The following is a 23,981-nucleotide window of genomic DNA, read 5'->3' on the forward strand; positions in this document are numbered from 1 at the left end:
TTGGTAAAATCCTTTTACACTAAGTTCTCTGGTTTATGATCCAACCAGTCTGGGCCAGCAGGGTGCTCAAAGGGCTGTCACAGAAAGTCCTGATGATTTTCCACCGTATGCTTATTCACCACCACTATCAGATCTTTTCACTGGTCAGATCTAAAGCTACTCTGCACAACCAGAGTTGCAGAGGCATCTTCCAGTGAGCTACCAATTTCCTTGCTGAAACTCAGGATGTTGGGCTGGGTGTGCTGTTTCATAACATCTAGCACTGGTCCCTGCAAGTTTGGTGCAGGCATGAGACATCTCTGATCTGAGACCACTCTGCTTGATCTGTTATCAAATTCTGTTATCAAACCAGTTTTGGGAATGGTTGTAATGGTGTGAGATACCACTTCTCTCTGGGCATGGAGCTCCATGAGCATGCTAGAGCCTGAGAGATACCACAGAAGGATGATACATACAGTAGCATATGACCTGTACATATGTGTACTGTATCTGCACACTGCTGACTCACTGACGTCTCTGCAAACTGCTCTCACATGTTTAGGAGAGGTTGCCTCTTCACGTACCGAAGTCCCACTGCTATCTCTGATGTCATCTTGGGAGCTGTGGAATTAAGCAGCTGTATTGCCATGGGTTATTTTCATTTGGGTTTGCATCTTTTTTTAAAGAAACAACCAATAACTAGAGATTTTCTGAAATTGGGATTAAAACAGAATTTTAGTTTTAGTGGGGAGGAAAGCATTGAAAAGGCTCGTCAGGCAGTTTTTGATGTCTCCCTGTGGACTAGTCAATAGACATGACTCACTTCTGTACAGATAACCCTGCGTAATACCAGGGGAAGGAAAGGAGATTGGATTTTCTGACACTGTGTAGAAGAGCAGTGATGATTCTGTATAAAGTATCTGGTGGGTATATTTTCCTAAAATGTGGCAGTTCTTTTGCTCTGCTCTGTAATCAGCAAACGCTCCCTCTGGATTCCTTGGAAGTAGGTCTAATATAAAGCCCTCTGTATGTTTGTGGAATGTTCAGTATTGATCATGGAACAGATCATCCTGGATGACATGCTTGACCACATGAGGGATGGGCGTGTCATCCGTGACAGTCAGCACGGCTTCATCAGAGGAAGGTCATGCTTGACCAACCTGGTGGCCTTCTATGATGGAGTGACAGCATTGGTGGATAAGGGAAAGGCAACCAATGTCATTTACCTGGACTTGAGCAAGGCCTTTGACATGGTCCCCCACCACATCCTCATCTCCAAATTGGAGGAATGTGGATTTGATGGGTGGACCACTCGATGGATAAGAAACTGGTTGAAAGGCCGCAGACAGAGGGTGGTCATCAATGGCTCTGCGTCCAGGTGGAGGCCGGTAACGAGCGGGGTCCCCCAGGGGTCTGTCTTGGGACCGGTGCTCCTTGACATCTTTATCAATGACATAGATGTAGGAATCGAGTGCACCCTCAGCAAGTTCGCTGATGACACCAAGCTGAGTGGTGCGGTTAACATGGTGGAAGGAAGGGATGCCATTCAGAAGGACCTCGAGAGGCTAGAAAGGTGGGCCCAGGTGAACCTGATGAGGTTCAACACGGCAAAGTGCAAAGTTTTTTGCACTTGGGCTGGAGGAATCCCAGGCATCAGTACAGGCTGGAAGGAACGGTCCTTGAAAGCAGCCCTGTGGAGAAGGACCTGGGGGTCCTGATAGATGAAAAACTTAATATGAGCCAACAGTGTGCTCTTGCGGCTCGGAGAGCAAATGGTATCCTGGGGTCCATCAAAAGAGGGAGTGGCCACCAGGGACAGAGAGGTGATTGTCCCTCTCTACTCTGCTCTTGTGAGGCCCCATCTGGAATACTGCGTCCAAGTGTGGAGCCTGCAGTACAAAAAAGACATGGAGCTGTTGGAGAGGGGCCAGAGAAGGGCCACTAGGAAGATCAGGGGACTGGAGCACCTCCCCCTATGAGGACAGGCTGAGGAAGCTGGGTTTGTTCAGCCTGGAGAAAAGAAGGCTGTGGGGTGACCTCATTGCAGCCTTTCAATACTTAAAGGAAGCCTGCAGAGGGGAGGGGAATCAACACTTTGAAAGGGTTGATATGTGTAGGACGAAGGGAAATGGTTTCAAGTTGAGGGAGGGGAGATTTGGGTCGGACATCAGGGGGAAATTCTTTACCCAGAGATTGGTGAGGTACTGGAACAGGCTGCACAGAGAGGTTGTGGATGCCCCGTCCTTGGAGGTGTTCAAGGCCAGGTTGGATGGAGCCCTGGGCAGCCTGGTTTAGCATTAAACGTGGAGGTTGGTGGCCCTGCATGGGGGGGGGGGGGGGGGGGAGGGTGGAGATTCATGATCCTTGAGGTCCCTTCCAACCCTGGCCATACTGTGATTTGTGATTCTGTGATTCTGTATGTGAGCTAACCGTAGCATCCATCCTTTCTACAAGTTGGGGAAAAATTGAGACTTAGCAGGCTTTCTACAAGTGTTGCAAATGACAGAGCTCTTATTTCCAAGGAAACTGTTTTTCTTCCACTGAGAAGCTGGTGGGAGCTGTGCAGTGAGTAGGTGAATACAATTCTCAGACTGGCTTGGTGGTGGCAGACATGCTAGTTACACTGAAGTACACAATCAAGTGATTTGACTGCTAGCTTAAGCTAAGTTAGATGTGATCTGCCCTTGCAGTGTTCCTGTACAACTTCACTGAGTTCATCTTCTGTATCGGGTTGTTATTCTTCCCTCTCTAAAAACCTTTCTAAATGGGCCTTAGTGCTTTAACTCTAGACTAGCTGGTTTGCCAAAGTTCAAAGAGTGTGAAGTAAATTACTGTTGTCCTGATGGGCTCCCAAAGCTGTCCCATGGCTGTTCCTTGTCTGTACTGCAGCATCGGCTTTTTCCCACGGTTCAATGACTCTTTAATAATGTACAGAGCCTTCATGTGTGATCCTACACACCATGGACAATTCTCCTTTGTTGTCCTTGACTGGACAGGACAAATGAGATTATTACCCATCTGCTCTGTTTGCTTGTGGGGAGAACATCTCACCTGAACATTCCCCAACTGGCCTTTTGCTCAGCTGAGTGATTCAATTTCTGAGTTACTAATCTGAACAAACCTGGCTGATCTGAGCCTGAAAGCAAGAATACTACCTCCTTGTGCTGCAGAGACAGGCACAGGTGATTATGGCATTACTGCTGCAAGCTGCATAGGGCTCTGTAGTTTAGATGCTCACGTCGCTGGACAGACTGAATGATGCTCACCCCTAATACCTCTTCAGTGCAGGCAAGTATCTATATAGGTTTTTAGAGTTCTTTACATCTGTAAAGCATGTGTAAGCACTTTGAACTTCTGTTCTCACATCTAATAATCCACCCTGATAGATACAGTGTTTCCCTCGTCAATGCTTGTCTGTATTTCCCAGATGGCCTTCTGCAGGGAGAGGAAATAGGGATGATGTATCCATTTCAAGCACCTGTCTGCAGACTGCAGTATGCGATCTGGAAATGGAAGATTCAAGCCTAACTTCGTGCAGACACCACATAGGAGGTGGAAATAAAACACAAGGATTTCAGCATCTCTCCTTGTCTCCTCGTTTAGCAATTTAAAACTCTATTTCTGTTCTGTTTTAAATCCCTCTAATTTGGTTCCCAATGATCCTGGGAGATGGTACAATCCTGTGCTTAGATTTGAGGTTTGAAGCTTGTTCTTCAGTTCACCACTAGAAATATGAGTAACACTGGACAAAGCTTTTCCTCTCTGAGTCACGGGCTTCCACCAGCAAAAGGAAGATCGAGTATTTATTATCCCTATACAGGAGAAATCACGTTTTTCTTCTCAACCATTTCACTATAATCAAATGCTGGCAAGAACTGCTAAAACACCAACTGTTTTCCCACCTCTTGGCTTTTAAAAACTGTAAGCCTCTAAAACAAATTTTAAAAAACACCAACCAAGCAAAAAACTGAATTTATCATCACCTGGTGGGTCTGGATAGGGCTATTCATGAGAACAATGCAAAGGCCTTCACCTTGACTTCCCAACATAGTTTGATGTGATTTTAATCTGATTATTAGACTCTCTGTACATCTTGCAAGCTTGTAAAAGATACATTGTTGGCAGGAACATTTTAGTTACTGGGGAAACTTTTTTTGTTGTCGTTGATGTATGTGTTGCCTGCCATAAATACTCATCTGAGAGTCAAAGGTCACTTGGTAGCTGCTTAGCAGCTTTACTTTCCAAAATGAAACTCGGGGACTGTCTTGGATCTGCAGCAGGATGAGTAGGGGGTGTGAAGTAGATGAGCGAAGATCTGTTTCCTAGCATTGTAGAAAACAGATTATTTTCTGGCTTTTTATTTTCTCTGTATTGTTTTGTTGCTTTTATTTATTTATTTTTTTTTCCTCTCTCTCTCTCTCTCTTTCTCTCTCTCTCTCTAACCTCTCTTAATGCTCAAGTTCCAGTAGAAGATGCAGAAGAATAGCCTTGGTAACTAAACCCACTGTGTTTATTTACAGAGCTGCCTAGTATAGCCTGTGGCATTAAGGGATGCAGTCCCAATGCCATGACCTTCTCCTGTGCCAGCCCAGGGGATTTATCTGCAGCGTAGCAGATGCAAATGTGGGCTTGTTTGTTAGGCTACCCAGAACAGTGTAGTAACCAAGGGCAGTGGGTAATCAAGCCTTGACTTAGGAATTTCATTATGTGTACAGAATCCAGCCTGGAGATCAAACTGAGATTCTGACATGTGCTAGGTATGCACCCTAAATGCATCCTAAATGTAAAAATGAATTCAGTCCCCAATGTCCATTCAGTTTTCAGTCTACTTCTGTGCAGTCTATATGTGTAAGTATTAATTTCTGCTAGGGATTTTAATATCTATATAAAATAATGAGGTATTGTGGCACAATCAGATCAGCTGATACAGCAGCATGTTTTCATTTCAAACTTTTTATTTAATTTGGGGCATCAGCTTATTTCTCCATAGGTCTAACTAACCTCGAAGTAATTCTACAAATGTGCTCTGTGGTCAATTTTAATGCAAAAATAAGTTGCTGCCTTTGTAGATGGCAGTCCTGTTTTCTCCTTGATGCTTGAAAGACATTCACTACAGTTATAGGGGACACATGTGAGTGTGAATATAAAAATATATATAATATTTAAACAGACTCAAATCTGTCATTTATAGCATGGCTTTACAAAACATTTTTGAGAAGTTAGATTTGGCCGTGAAAGCAGGTGCTCATCATCGTCAGTGACAGAACTGCCATGGGGACGGCATATCTTGGTACACAACCAACCACTGCAGCTTCAGAACTGTGTGTAGTGCATGGTTTGTGCCATGCTATTGTAGGAGCTACCTGCTATAATTGAGAATGTTACATTTTCAGTTTGAAACAAAGTACTACCAGATCTTACAAGAAGAAATTATGGATGAAAAACAAACAAACATCACAAAACAAAAACAAAAAGAAGCTCATTATTCTCTCAGAAGCACTGAAATTATTTCTGAAAGGATATTGCTTTCAGTTGTTTCTTATCAGGGAGAAATCCACGATAACATTTTTGCCAGGATTTTCTGCCTACTGTTTTATTGAAGTCTGCAACATGCAAACCTACTCTGAAACTCTTAGAAAACTCTTCAGAGAAATTACATCTGAGCAGTGAATAATAACTGGTGATATTTCTTCTCTTAAAACATTGTTCTGTCCATGGAATAGAAATATGCTTCAAAGTGTTGAAATGTTTGCTGAATTGAGTGGTGTTTTTCTGGCTTGACTTGGTTATGAGTGGCCAACATGATCTCCTCTGGCAGATTGATGTTAGAAGGCAATTGTCAGTGCAGCTTCTGTGCTGTGTGTCTGAGTTGCTGACCACAAGGAAAGCTCTGTGTGTAGCTGAGCTACCATACTTCAAGCTGGCACACTGATGCTAATAGACAATTGGTGCCACCCAACTGCTACAACAACTCAATCTGAACTTTTCTCTGCAGCACAGCTAATGAGCTCTGCCTAGCTTTCTAGTTCTGTAAGAAAGTTCACCCCAAGTGCAATTACATTACAAAGGGAAAGTGGATGCCTGAGTCATAAAGTGATATTTTGTGATCACAGGTATAATTCATCTGCCCTGACTTCAGCCCTCTGAAAGTGAATATGACAAGACATCCCACCTATTCTTTTCTATAGGATAGTGGGTGATCCAGGGCCAGTTGCTTTGGCTGTCTGAGGTGAAACTGCCCTGACAATATGGCTTGTGAATTAGATTGGATCCTTGCTCCTGTGCAAGCCAGTATCCAGTCCTCCAACATGAAATAAGTCAGCAAGTGGGTTTTCATCCTATTAATCTGCATGCCTGGAAGACTTGCATTGTGTTGCCTGTATAAACTCTTCATTGTCTTTATTAAACTATTTATCTGAAGGAACTTCATATTTTCTTTTAGGATAAACTGGAGATAATGCAATGTGCTTGTTTTAATTTGCAAGGTTAACTGATCTAATTATCTGTGTGTGTTTATTTAAATCCTTTCAAGCACTTGGCGATTGCAGGTGGCTGCTTTGTATTCCACCAACAGGAAATCTCTTAAAATGAGATGATATAGCTCAGTGGGTCTTCTTGTATAAAGGATTTTCTAATAATGTATGAATTTATTAAAGACAAAGATAAATAGAGGGTTTATTTACATCAAACAAATTCAGGAGGAACTTCTTTTTCTTTAAACTAGAGAGGGCTGAATACACTCTATTTTTACTATGTCAAAGGATTACCTATACCCTGTGAAGATGTTAGCCAACAGCATATTGGATCAGAACCTTTGCCACATTTCCTTTTTGCTGTCAAACAAGTTACTTACTGTCTCCTAGTTAATAGTTTTGCAAAATCTCTAAGCTGTGAAGTTTTAAGGAGTTCAATGATGCAAGAAACAGCATCACAGTGCTGAACTTCACCCTCTGGATGAATTGTTTCAAACTTTGTGCTTTTCTGTTGCTCTATAGCTGGTAATTTGAAGAAACTAAACATGCTTCTGCAAATGCCTGGATAAAACTTCAGCAAAATTGAAATCTGGGGGAGATATCCTTTTCCTTTCCTTACTCATATAGTAATGGGCAATGTCTTCTAGATTTTGCAGGGTCTAGTGGTTAAAAGTTTACCTCTTTTTCTTGCTTTCTAAAAGCTAGTCCTTCAAAGCTGAGGAGATTCTTACCAAGATACGCTACTTATAAATGTTGCTTCATTGCCTAGTATTTAAACCAAGTGGTTGCAAAGCAGAATACAATAGAGATACAGCTGCTGGTGTTAAGCAGCATAGTACTATCTATGGAGAAGAGGGACTTGTTAGCTCAGGTGTCACAGGAATGTGGCCATGCTGCCTCCAGATCAAAGCTGGCTCCCACCTACACCTCTGCTCCTGCTTCTCTTGATCTCTAAGCTCTGGGATGAGCTTGAACACTGCTAGCTCCTGCTTACCTGTGCCTGCCAGCGCAGTCACCAAGATCCCTCCATTTTTTAGGGGCAGTAAATTTCTTTTGTTTGTGCTACAGAAGGCTTTATCCTAGTAACTGTATGATAGCTTTTAATGCTCACTATATTAATGAATTGTTATTCCTCCTATTAGCTCACAAAGCCACCTTTGCTAAACAGATGGAGAATCATTTGCTCTTTCCCCAAGTGAGCAAGTGTTAGCTCCATGGCCCAGTACATTCATCTTATCTTTTTGGAGCTTTGTTCACTTTAGCAAAGCTTATATCTTGCTTCACTTAAGCACCTGCCAGTGGTAAACAGGAGGGAGACAGGTGCTAATCTCCATCGGTCTGCCGATCCCCCGGGAAAGAGCCATTCGACTGTGGATATGAATTGCTGACGGATCACTGTGTTGAGTTGTGGCATCAATAAAGCAAATCAGCAGAAGCCCTTCTCCAGTTTATGCTTTTAAAACTCAGCTGACTGAGGCACTGCAGAATATACTGTAGTGAACTGTCATGTTTTGGCTAGTGTGTATAACAGCACTGGCTTCAGAGAGAATGGCGTGTATGGAAAGGCTTACTTCTGCTGATCCTGCTTATGCTTCAGCCACTCTTTTATAGGCTGTCAAAGCATAGAGCCAAACTCTAAAGTCTCTCCTTGGATTATATGTGGTCTTTACTTGAGCAGAGCCTATACTAAGTGAGCAAAATCTAAATAAGGCTGTCAAGGCTTTGACCTAGAGTATTTACTCACATGAGTCCCGGTGAGAATTGCAGACTTAATACTATGTTGCAAATGTAAGCGTTTCAGTCCCTTCTCCTATGCTCTGACAAAGTTAATTGTCTAATCTTGACGCCAAGTGCCCTGTACTTTTTAAAGAGGTTTATGCATGACAATAATTATCTACTGTTAATTTGGCTGCTAGCAGCTTTCTGTTTTCAACATCCATTGGATCTGGGAGCTGTATGGGGTGGCATTTTCATATAACTAGCACAAGGGCTGTGAACTGGATGCTTAGAGACAAAGGCAGCAAATACCAGTGGGACATCCTGAAAGAGGAAGAAAGCGCTGATTCCCTCATCCTTTGCCTCTGTGGTCAGAAGTTCTAGGATCCATGGCTGTATTGTGCAGAGAATTTTTACCTGTACCTTTGCTCATGTAGGTGAGTATTAATCTACATATAGCCAACTTCTTACCCCTCTAGTTCTCATAAAGGCTTCTGGCACACATGGGAAGAGTAGGAATCAGGTTAATGTGATAACACTTGTTAGGAGTTTCAAGGAGATAGGTTGTCAAGGTCCTGCTGTGTTAAAGACATGCTTATCATATCATTCCTACCTTATGTGAATGATATGTCAAAGACTATAAGATAACACTGAATTAATATAGTATTTCATGAGCAGAGGAAGGTAGCTATCCAAGTGCTTTTGTTTCAAGCATGTTTAAGTAGATCAAAGCTTCTGTAATTACTTTTTATTAGTACTGCACTAATATACACTAGGACCAAGGCAGTTCCTGATTTATAGTTTGAGAACTGGCAGAGCATGGGTCCACCACATCATGTAACATCACTGGATGTTTAGTCCTGGATTTGGGAATGATGAACTCTGGTCTTGGCTTTCTGATTAAAGTTGCAGTTCAAACTTTGTCTTTGAAATTAGTCTTTATCTCAAAATGATGCAGCACTGAAGCAGTCTGCAGACTAAGATCTTTCCAGCAGGAAACCTGAACCAACTAAATACAAGCAGACCTCTCTGAAAAGAAAATTAAAGCAAATTTCTTAGCAGCTGTAAGTCTGACTGTTGAGAGTCCGTGACTGCTGTGTCTCTGAGATGACTGCTCTTTATATAGCAATTTATCAGCTGGTACAGGATTAAGACTCATCAGACCTGCTTTGATTAGAAAAAAAAATAATTTAAAAAATCCAGGTGCTGATGGTAATGGATTATAATTCCAGATTTTTATTAAAATCTAGGGGCTGAGAGGAAGATTTTTATTCCCTTATGAGACACTGTAGTGTCTTAAGCTTGATGACTTATCACCAAGCACCTGTAAACTCTTTAAATGCTGTAGGTGCAGCTTTACCTGAGCATGGTGGTGAAATAAATACATGTTGATGAATTCATAGTCAGTAAGTTTTCTGAAAGAGCAGGTGCTTAATGGAGCTGGGAAGTAAGGAAATAAATAAATGAAGATAAAAAGAAGGCTTGGTTATTGAAGATAGACCGGGAAGAAAAAAAAAAAAAGAAGTGTGAGTATGCAAATAGCTAATAGGAAAAACAGAGAGGGAACATGGATGAGGACAGGGGACTAAGTGAACCTGCTCAAGCTGAGTGGGAGGCAGCTGAAGGAGGAAAGTTCAATGCAGGCTTAATTGTAGGGGGTGCCACAGTCCCACTGTGTACACAAAACCTTGTCAATAGCACTGAGGCGCCAGCGTGTTAATTAATGATTTACTTACACTGACCCCTGACCCTGAGGCAAATAAAGGGGATTTGTTTTGCTTCTATTAACTCCTCAGCTTACTGAGCAGAGGCCCCCATAGTCCCTAGCATCATGTGGCCATGCAGCAGGTACCCATGTCCTTTATTTTCTGAGGGTTCAGGTTGTGCCTGAAGGGAATTGATTCCCAGCTTCTGCTCCACCTCCTTGACCCTCTTACTGTGGAACTGTTGGTTCCGCTCATTTGGCTGGAGTTACTCCTGAATGCTGACAGGAGAAAGAAAACTGGTTCTGTTCCGGCAAATGGTTCCCCTGCTCAGTGTGTCTTCTTGCACAGTATCATATCCCTACATGTATCCACCAATTTGTGTGACTCCCTGCCTGTTTGCTGTCTGAGATCAGAACATGGCCTTGCTTTTCCATGTGCATCTCTTGAACCTCTTCTGCTCACTGAGTCCAAGTTGCTTGGTTCTGACCAGAAAAGTAAGTGGAATCTATACAGTTTAAATTATACACAGTGCCCTGGTCCTTACTTGGAAATAGGCTCAGTGATATAAAGGCAGGAGAGGAGAGTGAGTGAGAACAAGGGATGGGAACGGATGACAAATGCTCCTCCATAGGAGCATTTTGGAGGCAGGGACTCCAAGGCCTGAGCCTAGACCCCAGATGAGAGGGAGGAGTGAGAGGACAAGGGACCTCTTACAGGATTCAGAGTGGGACTTGATTTTCTGAGCCTCCTTTTCCTCATCTTTTGCTCTAAAAGAGCATGGAGACTAGGTGGTAGCAGAGGAAAGACAGATGTAGAGTCAGATATATTCCCTATGGGTTGAAATGGAGAAAGATGCCGCCATTTCCTCAGGAACATCTGTAATTATCAGGCTCCTTGACCAAATGTCTTCTAGCAGAACATGGGCCTGTCCTGTGACTGGTAACACAGCAGCTCTCAGTCACAGCAGTGGCTTGCTGAGTGACCACAACCAAGCCCCATAGCCTCAAGCTCAGACTGAGATTCGAGTCTTCAGCTCCCATGCAATAGAAAAAGATCTAAGTAAGCACTGCAAAAGCAGGAGGAATAGCACTGACCTCTCCTTCCCCTGGGTGATAGGAGCATAAATACATTACAAAATGTAAAGTGCTTGATACTATGGAAATTGGAACTCTATAAGTTACTTAGTTCACACACATGCAACTCCCAGAGGGCATAACTAGGGTTGTTCTGGTTTTTTAGTATTATTGCTTCAGGCATTACACCTGAAAATGCCAGATGTACTTAAATCAAGCGCGATGGTGTCACTGCATAGTAATAGTTTTTTATCAGGGGGATGGACTGGTCTGCTTTCTCTCTCAAGACCACTCAGAAGAGTGTGATGCAGAGTGGATTGGAAGGCAGATGGGTTCCTCTCTACTGGAGGATTACATTTTTATTAAAGTAGCTGGTTCTTGCTTCAGTGGAGGGCCAGTGGTAGCAGCAGCTGTGATCAATAGAACCGTGCTTTTCATGTAAGATTTACTCTTGCTCATTCCAGTTTTGCCAAGAATGTTCAGCTAGCAATCGATAATGAGCTGTGATGACAAAGTAGCTCATTTCAACTGAATTTGGTATCATTAAAAAAGTTTGGGTTTTTTTGTTTGTTTTTAAAAACACCTTTGTCTCTTCTATCTTTTTGTGGAGAAGCTTTTTGATGAAAAAATTTGGTGCTGCCCTAGCAACTCAGCAGGGTGAGAGCAACTGCTGGTCTCCCTCCTACTTATAATGGTCGTGGGTTAGTGTGGCCGAATGCAGCCTGGAGAGATCTGGGTAGGCTACCAGACCTGATACATCCCAGCCTGCAAAGCAGCAGCATCTCTGCACATCTCAAATTTCCCTACCTGGAGAAGAAGGCATTTTATTTTCAAATGAAAAATATTTCTAAAGGGATATGTAAGAAGGGTAAAATCTCCACTTGATTTTAGACTCCTCTCCTTCAGTCCACGCAAACTTTGTAATTGAAACCTGTTTCCTGTGAGTTTTAAAAGAGGTAAAAGGCACTTTGTGTTTTTAAAGAGTCTGATCATGAGAATTCCTGAGAGTCAGCTGGGCTGTGATACCAGGCCCAAGGTTTTGTGCTAAAAACTATGCTTACTGCTTGAACCTGGCTCCCTTTTAGCCCTTGCTGTTGAGTCTGATTTGAAATTAGAAGTATGGTATAATGATAACTTTAAGCTCTGGAAGGTAACTGCTCTCATATATCTTGTAATTTTCCATTTTCAAAGTCAGAATACACTAAGTAAATATCCCTCTGGTGCCTGAAATGGGTGATTATCTTCCTTTTTGATTTGAAGGAACCCTGATGCAGGGACTAACTCTCTCCAACTTCTGGAGTCCAGCCAGCCCTTCTGATGCTGACTGGAGCACAATTGCATTTACTAGGCTTGTCTCATGCATTTCAGCTTGTTTAATTTCCTAATATGTTCCTTTCTTGAGAGAGGGAGTGAAATGACTCCTTGCTATTCCAGGAAACAGTATCTTCCCAGGCCCATTGCCTCTCAGGTCAAAGTGACACAGTGGGGCAGGATCCTAGCAGTAACTTGTTTCAGCATTGAAATAAGTGGCTACAGAATTTAATTTAACTGGAAAGTATTCTGATTTGACTTTTCCTCTCCAATCTGCAGTTGTTTCTGCATTTGCATCACCTGATAAATAAAGGGCAGAAGTCAGCTTTCTAACTGTTTTGTTTCTTGCTTTGTCCCACATCCATTTTAAAAACATTCTTGGATCCAGAACATACTTCCATCAGCAGAAACCAGCATCTTTACATCAAAGCCAGGTAGAAAAAGTGTGCACTTACACAACATGGGTGTAGGAGTGCTCTGAGGGCAGGTGGTCCTTTCTTCAAGAGCTTTCCAGTGAAGGGCTGGGATGAACTACCCCGAGGTGCAAAGCACCATTCTGCCTGATATCAGCATGGGAGAAAAGCCTGCTTCAGTCCCATTTGCCTCTAAGCCTGTCTGAAGTCTGACAAATGAGCTCGGAGACCACATGGTGAGTGCAGAATGGGGGGAGGAAGGACAGAGGGATTGCAGGCCAAGCTGACAGACGGACTTTGTGCCAGTTGCTAGGCAAAAGCAACTTGTGCCTGAGCCAGCAATCCACAGCCTCTCCTGAGAAGCGAGAGGGCTTGAGATGAAGGTTGCTGCTATTCTGGTGTCAAGGAGTGCTGCTTTCTTTTGTTAGGAGCATGGTCCCACTTTATTTGTTTCCCCTCCAGCTGCTGGGAATCAGTGGCAAGGTTAACTCTGCTGTGCGTGGGGAGAATTCTTCACTGCACCATGCTCCACATCTTTTGTTTTCTGTTATAATTTCATAACCTCTGCCACAAACTTCCCCCCCCCTTCTCCTCCTCCCCTTACTCTGGTGGTTTATGAGTTTTGTGCTCTGTGGCCTATTAAGGTTCAGTTCCCAGCCAGTAAAAATGAGGAATTGGTTCCTGCCATTCCACACAAGGAGTTTTAATGCACTCGGTCGCCTGGAAGCCTAAATGCAATAGTTTTGTATCGGTGATAGTTGTGTAACATAAAACCTTAATAAAGGTTTATAAGGGAAGGGATATGAGATGGAGTGTATGGAGTTCAGCACAGCATACAGCTCCGCTGGGGTGTTAAACAAGGGAGAAAGTGCTTGCAGGAGCCCAAAATGCTGCATGCCATAGAAACATACACTCACTACTGTGACCCCCCACTACTCTCCCAGTCCTCTTCCCTCATACTTGCAAGGAAAAGCTCCCATTCCTCACAACACCACCTGGGAACTGCAGAGCTTTTGCCTGAAGGTTACCAGCTGTGTTGGCTAGGGTGGGTTTCCTATGGGGATACCCATGTGTTGTCTTAGTGCTGGAGCGCAGTCATCCACTGCTCATTAGTTAATGAGCCAGCAGCTCTCCCTTACACCTTCCTTGAGGACTCCTTTGGGCTAAAAAGCTGGCCTTTGCTCCTACTTTTTGCTTGACCTATTGGATGTAATCTCAGAAAAGCTTCTTGCCATCACCTCTTTGGCTTGTAGGCTCTTAAAGATGCTGTCCCTCTCTGTGCAATGCCTAACATAATCTTTCTGCAGTCATCAGTGAGAAATGTGACACGTGCATTTAATAGCACTGTGGGGCTCTGGGAGGAAATGCAGAGCCAGCCTCACAATGATCCCTTGTTCTTCTTCATGTCTCGGGGGTGGTGGCACATGTATTTGTGACTGCCCTGCCTCTATAAACTGATACCATACAACCTTTTTATGAGTTTTTCCATCAAAAGCCTTGAAAGTAGCTGCATGGGAATGCATATAATGGAGTTTGGGGCTGCCCTTTAGCTTTGTAATGACATATCTACCTGAAGGTGTTCTTTCTGATTTTGTTCTTCAGCAAAGTATCAATTGTTTTTCTCTTGCTTTTAATAAAATGTCTCATAAATCTGAGCATTTAAAGGAGTAGAGATTATTTTTGCATGTATGTTTTATTTCCTTTTACATCCATTTGTTTAAAGACAAGGGGGAAAAAGCACACCCTGTCAGACTTCTTTTCCTAGGTTTTTGAAGCTTAGCTTTCTGAAAAACTTATTAGAAGGGGAAAAGGCACATTCTCTTCCTATTTCTCTTGCATTTTTTATCTTCTGAACTCCAAATTCAATCCTTGTCCCTATCACCTTATTCTTTCAAATAAGAAATAAGGAGTGTGTGGAGGGAGCTTATGACAGAAGAGTTTTAAACATTTTGGAGAAAGTTTGATGTCTGGTGTTGTATTGGCTTTTTTTCTTTTTTTTTTTTCTCTCCTCAATATTGTTTTTGTAAAAAGCTGTGACATTGGAAATTTAAATTCAAATCTTATTGTAACCACTTTTATTTATTTTTTAACTCTCATATACATATTTTCAGACTTGGACTGAATAAAATGGTGTGTTTTTAATGTATATTGTAGTTATTTTTTTAATGGTGAAAGAAAGGAATATCTGAAATTTATTCATAAGGTATCTCCACTATCTCCAGTCTATTTCTTAATATCGTAAGAAAAATGAAGTTTAACCAAGGCAGTGAACTGTCCTAAATGGTTAGAAATGGTGCTTCCACAAAGTTTGATTTCCCCATAAAGGAATTAAAAGATATTAACTGTAAGACCTAAAAAATATTACAATGAACGTTTTCATTGTCAATCAGGTTAATAGATGAGGTGAAGAGGAAGCCCAGTATGAGGCCTTCTAAAGGTCCTCAGGAATTACTGCAGAATACAAAAAGTAGAGAACTGAAATGGAGAAAAATAGGTATGGATAATAACTGCATTGCTGAACAGGTGCAGGATTGCCCAGTGCTAGAAACTTGGCAGATTAATAGCAAATGACAACAAATTCAGTGTTTCAGTAATTTCTGCGATGGACATGTTTCTTTCTCTTTCATCCAGGAACATCACAGCAGAGACTGATAGGTATTTTGGTAGAAAGTATACTGATCTTAAATGCCATCCTTATGTTCACTCCTTTCGCAAACTTCCTGTTCAACCTTGCATAAACTACTTGAAGTTTACATTCGAGCAAGTATTTTAGATGTGTAGCTCATACTAAAATTACTGTGGATCAATTGGAGGCTCTCGTTCCTTCTCTGCTTCATTTCCGTTTATGCAAAATGGTGAGAATAGCAACCTCTACATCACAGAGCGTGAGGATAAAATACATTAAATACCAAAAGGAGCTCAAATGCCATGGTGATGGGAAGACATAAGTACTAAGTTGCAAATGGTTCAGACTCAAATGCCAGCAGGAAGAATTTCTTCAGCATTGGAAGTAAGTCATCAGGGTATCTGCAAAGGGAAAAAAAAAAGTGCATGAAAGAATCCCCTGAACAAATTAAATCTTGAGGCCTAAAGACAAAGGGAGAGAGAATTAATTTTTCTACAGATATGAAATGTTCTGAATCAGATAAGTCTTGTCATTAGAAAAGGCACTAAGCAGCAAACGTCTGGATAATACCGCCAGCTCCAAGCTTCTCTTGGAACCTCTAAATACATTAAATCCATAAAACTAAATGAAAGCAGCTGCAGTTTTATAGAAATAAAAGGCTCTCATATTAAAAAGCTGAGAGCTTATGAAATGAAAGAAAAAATAATAATAAAATTAAAGAGGGGGTGGGGTGGGATAGAAGAAAGGCATGGAAGTTAGAAATGTAGGCTCCTAGTAAAGGATGATGCAGAAAGCTCTTACTTAGTATGTGAGATGCCTTCAGAGCCAAAATAATACACACACTTTGCTCAGTAAAAAAAAAAATAATAATAACAATTTTAAAAGACTATATTTCTCAACATACTTTGTTTTAAAGAGAGGTTTTAATGTAAAAGTCACCTTGTCATAAAACCTTCTGAGCATTAATGCCCTCTGAAATGCTGGGGGGAGGCCCAGAGAGATTATCCCTTTCTTCATTTTACTTCAGTTTTCTGAAATAAAGCATTTTGACTTTTCACTTTCAAACACGATTTTTCCCTTCTTTAAGTTACAAAAAAAATGACATTTTCTTTTTCCCTTTTAGTAAACTGCATCAATACAAACAAGTGTGTTTTATGAGAAATGTTGCTGTTTTTTCTCTGTGGGAAATGAAAACAAGGTTTCTGTCCAGCAGTAATTCCTCGTATCTTATGCATCCTTGAGGTTCTGAGAAGAGAATGAAACTGGAGATGGGGGAATAGTGCATACAAAAATAACTTTCATTTGTATGCAAATTTGCTTTCATTAGGATTTTCAGTTCTTCTTTCTTAGATGTATTACAGTAGTGTTTGGAGGCCTGATATACAAACACATGAGTTCTGCATTACTAACATTCCCTGTGCAAGAAGGAAGCAAGACTGTTGAGCCACATCTGCATGATTTAAGCAGAGCTGCCTCTCTTATGCTCACATGGTGTATATTTGTTAGTTCTTGTAGAGCTGCTGGAGGAGATACATTTTGTTTGACTTCTGATGTCTACAGTCAACTGTCTGCCTGAGTGGACTGTCCTTGGCTCATTTTATAGCCAGTGGAAAGGGTCAAGCACCTTCAGGAATGCCTTCCCCTGTTCTTGTTGGTCTTCGTTGCCTATGAGAGAAGCCTATGTTGACAAACTTAGTCACCTTATCTTTGGAAGTCAAAGTCCACATGGTTGCCTCTCACTACATACTTCCTGAATGTGTTGAAACCACTTGTGCCAGCTGAATACTTAATACAGAAGTAGAGCACCATGGTGCTGCTTTTCTTTTCTTTTCTTTTTAAACCAAGTGTTCAGGAAAATGCGCTGGTGAGCCAAATGTCTGGTGTTAGAGATACATAATATTTTCTCCTGCTTGTATTTTTGTATTTTGGTTTGTTTTGTTCATTTTTGTTGTTGTTGTTGATTTTTGTTTGTTTTCTTTTCTGAGGTATAGGAAAGGACAATGAAAATAAAGACAGGACGTTGCACATGTTATTCACAGAAATAATTACTTTTTCAAAGAATTTGAAAGGGAAAACAAAGAATTACTTGATTCTAACAGAGGTAAAGGCAAGAGTATGCTTTGCTGCTTCCTCTCCAGATCTCTGCTTCAAGAGGATTTGTCTATATTATTTAGTCTTCTCTTAGTGAGCTGCTGCTGAAATAAACAGCCTGAATGGCTTTTGTGTGTGCTTATGTTTGTTGTTTGTTTGTATGTTTTTGTTTTTTTCTTTTTTCTTTTTCTTTTTAATTATTATTATTGTTTTTGTGGGTTCCTTTTTTTGCTGTTTTGTTTTTTCCTTAATGAGATACATTACCATGTGGTGTGTTGTTTTCCATTTTAGTGCTTTTTAGTGCATTTTAGTTATTAAACTAGCTGGCCATGAAGTCTGATCTTTAAAAGTTTTTAGTTATTAAACTAGCTGGCCATAAAGTCTTCCAGTCAGCTAGACTAGAACTAAGTTATCTTTCTGGTCTTGCTGGTTTGATCAAGATCATGAGTAAATTGGGTAACATCCTTCTTCCCTCAGCTGTCCTACCCACACATGAGCAGTAAAAGTTCATGTTACCATTGATCATTTCATATACCAGACTCAATGGCATTAATGATGCCTTCCTTATATGTTCCTGGTGTGCATGTGTACATGCGTATAAATACATCTGTGTAAAATGATGCTAATGCTTCGAGAGCTTTGGCTGGATATATGGGCACTAGTTCTCAGCAAAACAAAGCATGTTAAGTGTCAATATTCTTTATACTCCTGTAGCATTTTACTCATGCCTTGTTCTGATTTGTCAGTCCTGTGGAGCACTACTGTTTCCCAGCCCTTTTGCCTTCACAGGAAGACACAAAGGCCAGAGAAAAGTTGTGTGATTTATTCTAATTTTTCTTAAAACCTCTCTCTTGGTACACTGAAACTCCAAGAGGGCAAATGCTCCCATTCCATGAAGGCAAAGCTTGTCAGATGTTACCATGACAACCCGAGTGTAATTAAGGTCTGCTTCAGCTGCTAACAGCTGTGTGCGTTTTATCTGTCTTGGAGATTTTATAGATACATATATATTTATATTTATATGTAAGCATACAGTGAGGATATTGCATCATTCTATCATACATACATAAATACATATATATATGTATTAGCCATACATAAATAGCCATACATAAATACATATCTAAATTGCTACCCCTATATATGTCCATATTAATTGAGTTGGGTAAGGCAATTTGCAAAACCCTTACTGCTCTGAAGGATTCTGAAGCACCAGAGTTTCCCTACTGCCTTTCCTTTACCAACAACACATTCTAATGAAGTGTGAAACAAACAGAAATAGCAAGAAAAGAAACCCTTGCTCCTGGGTTAGTTTCCAACATCTTTTTTGGGCTGCCTTTCGAGTCCGAAATTTTCCTTTGTGGTAAGGAAGAAATAGGAGTTGTTTCTTAGCATTAAATAACTTTCAAATGCATCAAGATCTGAAATAATTCACTTAACCTTTAGGTAATCTTCCTACACCCTGTAATTTTCACTCACTTTTCTGCTGGACATGTAATAATAAGCATGTGTTGAGGTGGTTTTTGGCATGATGCTCCTGTGGTGCATTTCTCTTTTGGGATCCAAATCTCAGAACAAAGGCTTTACTGATCTCCTTGGTGAAGAATCAGATTTCTTGACATGGTGGACTAGAGCACTCATAAACAGCTGCAGATAGATCACTGGAAAGGGAAATTGAGCTGGCTGAGCTGATTCCCTGCTCAAATACAGGTGCCAAGATATGATATATAGCCTTTGATAGCCAACAGGGACAGGACCCTCTGGAAAAATTTTCAAAGCAAATCTTCACTGTTGACTTTGAAATCACTCTTTTGAGATAACTGATTTTATCTCTGCCTATGCAAGAAATTGCACTGGCTGTATTTGAGTGCAATAAAGTCCTTTCAGTGCGTCCATGTGAGCTACAGAATTAGCACTTAACAACAACAGGCTTGCTTCAGTGGTAGTGCTGAAACTAACACTTTCTTTGCACTTTTGATTACTTAAAAATGCAGGATTTTTTTTGTTACCTCAAGTAACGTGGCTGTGGATGTGGTCAAATCTCACAAAAGTTTTGATACAGATCATTGCTAGCAAAGATTAACACTTCATGAAGGCCATAGTAATGACATAACAAAGCAAGAAAAAGTCATAGTTAATATCATTCTTTGCCCATATCTTTGAAGTGCTGCAGATGACTTGAGGTTTTGTGAAAGCCAATGCTCAAGGGCTTAAGTTTCCCATCTGTGGCATGGCAAGAAGAGATGAGGAGAAAGTGAAGAAGTGCTCTTGGAAAAGGTATTTCACAAAGTAAATGCAGTGTAATAAAGGTTATGTTATTCACAAGGTGTCTCTGAAAGGCTAGATGACTTTTAATTGCCCCTAGGTTTGCACCTGCCATAAGTTACAGAAGTGTGGATGACCAGAGTGCTTTTTTTTTTTTTTTTTTTTTTTTTTGGTTGGCCTTTGTTGTTCTTTTTTATTTATTTATTTATATAGTTGGGTTCTTCTGCTCTTTCCTTGTGTGTGTGTGTAAAATTATAGGTGCCAGGGGACCCAGTGAACTTTCTGTTTTGGAAAGGAATCTCATGTGATCTGCATTTTTGGGACTGTAAAATTTCCCCTGAGAATATTAAGTGTTATGTCTCCAAACACTTCTTGCCTGGGGGACAGGGGATGTGGATGCTCAAGGGTGAGAGATCGGCACAGTCAAAATGTGTCCGTAAGGTCCTGTGTCTAAAACATTATTTACAGAGGTTCAGATAACTCTCTGCAACTTTGACTGCCTGGCTGCTCAATGGTAAGTCTCCTGGTCTTCATTGCTTCGCCTGAAATTCGTTATTTTATTCTTGTGCTCTCTGCTACTCTCCATAGCCGAAGTGCTCTTGTTTCCCTTCTAAGTGATTATATCAGAAAACTCAGTTCTTTCTGACTATATATTCTAAATTAACTATAAGACAATGTTGAATAAGGATTTTAATGAAAAGATGCTTTATAATTCACTGAGAATATATTGCATATTTGTATACACATGCGTGTACACACATAGGCATATGTAACACTCAGTATGTGTTCAGGCCTGCGTAAGCATCCTAGGTGCAAGTATTCGACACAGAGCATTGATGATGATCTGTAAAAAGCTATGAGATAAATTTGGGAATGGTCTAAAAAGCATGAATCCAAAGAAAACAATACCACCATGGTATTGTTTTCTTTGTCACACAACAAAGATGTCATACAACATCATGTTGTATGTTCACACTGTTCTAAAGGATTCCTCAGAGAACAACATGCTCAGAAACATGCTGGTATTTATGAGAGAGAAAGACTGTTCATGGAAGAGGTAATATAAATGTTTTGGAGAAAACAAAGGGGTTATCTTGGAGCTACTAAAAATAACACAAACAACTGGTTATGAAAACAGTGTCTTTTTTTTTTTCTTTTATTTAATTAATTTGTCAAACTACTAAATAAAAAATATAGTTTTCAAGTCCAGCTGTAACATATGGATAGTCCCAGTTACTAATTCAAAATGAGTATATGCTTTATTAAACTGGTAAATCCATGTATAAATGAAAGCAGAAGAAATGATAAGCCAATAATTGGGACTATGTGACACTGAGGTTACCTTTTTCAATATCTGTGGTTTTTCAAGTCATTTTCTTGAGACTGTGATATACCCAGCTCTATCCAAGTTTATATTGTTTTAATATATACATTTTATCTATATATGTATACTTACATATATGATGCACTTAAATTTCTCATTGATTTTTTTATTTTATTTATATATATATATATTTTAAATAGCTGGGCAGCCATTTTAATAACTGTAAGGTCCAAGGAAATCCCAGTCCCATGCTCTTTTTGTAGCGCTCATTGTAATACTGCCCTTCTCCTGCCCCACCAGTGGTAATGGTGTCAGGAAAGTGTTTCACTGTCTGTTTTTGTAGGGAAAAGGAGGAAAGTGAGGGGTAAGGAGGTAAAATGTTTACATAATTAGGTCACATTTTCAAACCCAACTTCACAAAGAAGAACCTAGTTCTTCGGAAGGTAAGATTTACCCTAAAGAAGGAAAAGTCAGTAAGAAAATGGAAAATCATGCTAATCACACAGTTAAATGATCTTTCGGGGCTGGGAGATTCAGCAATGTAAAAGTGCTGTTGGACTGTAAATAGACCCAAAAACCTATCTACCAGTCAAACAGACTGCAGTCCTTTTAGCATAAGATCTGCTTTAATTACAAAAGCGTATTATCATTTATCATCGCACTCTAATCCCTAACCATACTTCTCCTTAGCCTCTCTTATCCAGCAACTTTACTTAGCCTATCTTAACTGATATAAATCTACATCTACATATCAAACATATTCATGAACCTCTGTGGAGAGAAAAAAAAATATCTAAGTGCAGGCTTAAGCTAGTAGCCCTGTGTCTGGGCTTTTAATTTTCAATCTTAGTTCTACTGCTGAGTTACAGCACGCTAGAGGCTTCTCTGTCCCACAGTGTGGGACAGTCTCCCTGCCAGTCTTGCATGCTAGCCGATAAATCTCTTTTTGTTCAGCGTGTAGGTGTTTGGTGTCATGATGCTTTACGCATCTCCTCAGTTGCTGCTGAAGCTGCCTGAGGTCTGCTGCGATGGATCAGGGTTTTGATGTTGGTTTGCCTGTCTGTACACTTCACTAATTAGAATAACAAAACTGGTAGCAAATCTTCAGGCATCAACCATGCATTGCATCAATTAAAAACATCAAAAACAAAGTCTCTCCTGGTTTGCCTCCTTTCCACTTGATCTCTTACTCTATGGGATGGTGTAACTATTTCCCTAAGTCCTTCTCCTAATTACTGTGTTCCTTCCTTTTTCTGCAGCATCCTTGCAGCTCCTGATCTCTCCCAACATTTTATTTGATTGCCTTTTCTTTTGCTGCTAGGGAACATCACTACTCTGTGAGAGAAAAAGAGGCATTTGCTGAGCTTACTTTGAGAGAAATGTAAGGGTACAATTTTTAACTAAATTTGTCTTCATGTCTAATTTGATGCTGATCTTTATTTTGTTTAAAGTACCAGTTTTTGTAGTGCTTCTTCCAAAGGATAGATGTTACTGTGGTTTTTTTTGTTTTGTTCCAAGTTGCTCATGGGGTAATTGAGACATGAGTTTGTAATATGAGCTTGTGTGTTCTATTGAATAAAACCTAAGCATTTGAGCAAGGCTTACATGTTATATCATCAACAAATTATGGCTGTATGGAATTTGGATAAAAAAACTCTCTAAATCTGAATTTTGATGGAGCTTGAATTCAGTTTGATCAGTGTGCAACTAAACTCTCTTCTCACATTTAACTGACACAGAAATATAAAACTCTTAGAGAAAGAGAGAAACACTGCCCTAAATTTCTTCTTAGGCAATTTAGTATATGCAAAAGAGAAAGCAGAGGGAGATGTCTCACTCTAAAGATAATTCTGTGTGCAGTCTGAAAAATTAGATCATGATATAAAGAGGCTACTTCCGTACTGATGTGATTTTCTTATGCCTTTGTAATATAATTGTTTGTTTTGTTTAGATTAATGTAAAAGTAGAAAGAGCATGCTGGATATTTCAGGCAATTCATAGTACACATCATGGCTATTTTCAGTCTCGTTGCCTTATACTGACCAGCATGAGTTATACTGTGATATCTGGGGGGGAAGAGGGGGGGGAAAGCCTCAGAAAGATTCAGCCCCCCCTATGTATGCATGAACATAAACCTCTCCACTCTCAAAGTCAGAAATTCAGATTGAACCTTTTGCCTTTTTTTTTTCTTCATTAAATTTTAGTTTTATTTTGCATGTGAGTTTATGCTCTTACCAACACAAACTGGGATTGAAAATTCCAGTGTAGAGGCCTCTGCTTACACATCATCAACTCCTTTCTGCTGATTCAGGAGGTTCAGGCGAGCATCTCAAACAGAGGGATGTTCCTGAACCTGAACTCTCTGCCTTTTCTGTCTTGCTTTTCTTTCTCCTTACTCTGCTTTCACAATTTTTGCTTACTTAGCTATTCCTTAAAACGTACCTTTAGTGGGATTTCTTTTCAAATCTTCTTTTCCAAAGACAATGTTTTGCCTTTCTCCTTTCCTTCCCCTTCCAGTCCTGTGTTTGGAGTCACTGTTGCAGGAGTGACTTGTACCAGGGCAAGCTGCATTTAATTCTAGTCACTCCTTACACCTACAGAGCTGCCTTCCTGCTGTTCAGCATATGTTATGCATTCCCTCTCCATGCCTGGTCCACCCGCCCTGGCAATTGAATTCCAGTTGTACAGCATCATGCTTACAGTCTCCAGTTATGTCTCAACCGTCAGTCAAGATAACTGCTGTCATTTTCACTTAAGAATCACTTGTTGATGAGCTCTTCCTATGACAGGAGAAGGGAGTTGGTAGGTGTATGGAAACTGATAAATCATGGCCTGAACTTCTAATTGATCACCTGAGGCGAGCAATGAGTCAGCCATGGAAACACAAGTGAAGGCAATTCACCTGTGCTACTGGAAGGGGTGGAGCCTAACTCCATCTCTCCTAGACCCATTTGAGAGCTGGCTACCAGTGGAGAATGATCTGTTTTGGAGATTTACTCTGCTG

The 23,981-nt window shown here is 40.6% G+C and overlaps 1 protein-coding gene across 11 annotated transcripts in view; it reads left to right on the forward strand.

The window, feature by feature from the left end:
• CELF4 (CUGBP Elav-like family member 4) overlaps positions 1–23,981 on the forward strand; it is a 715,283-nt gene that overhangs the window by 113,688 nt on the left and 577,614 nt on the right. The gene's annotated exons all lie outside the window — the stretch shown is intronic.

This window comes from Lagopus muta, chromosome Z (assembly GCF_023343835.1).
Source record: "Lagopus muta isolate bLagMut1 chromosome Z, bLagMut1 primary, whole genome shotgun sequence".
Classification (NCBI taxonomy): Eukaryota; Metazoa; Chordata; class Aves; order Galliformes; family Phasianidae; genus Lagopus; species Lagopus muta.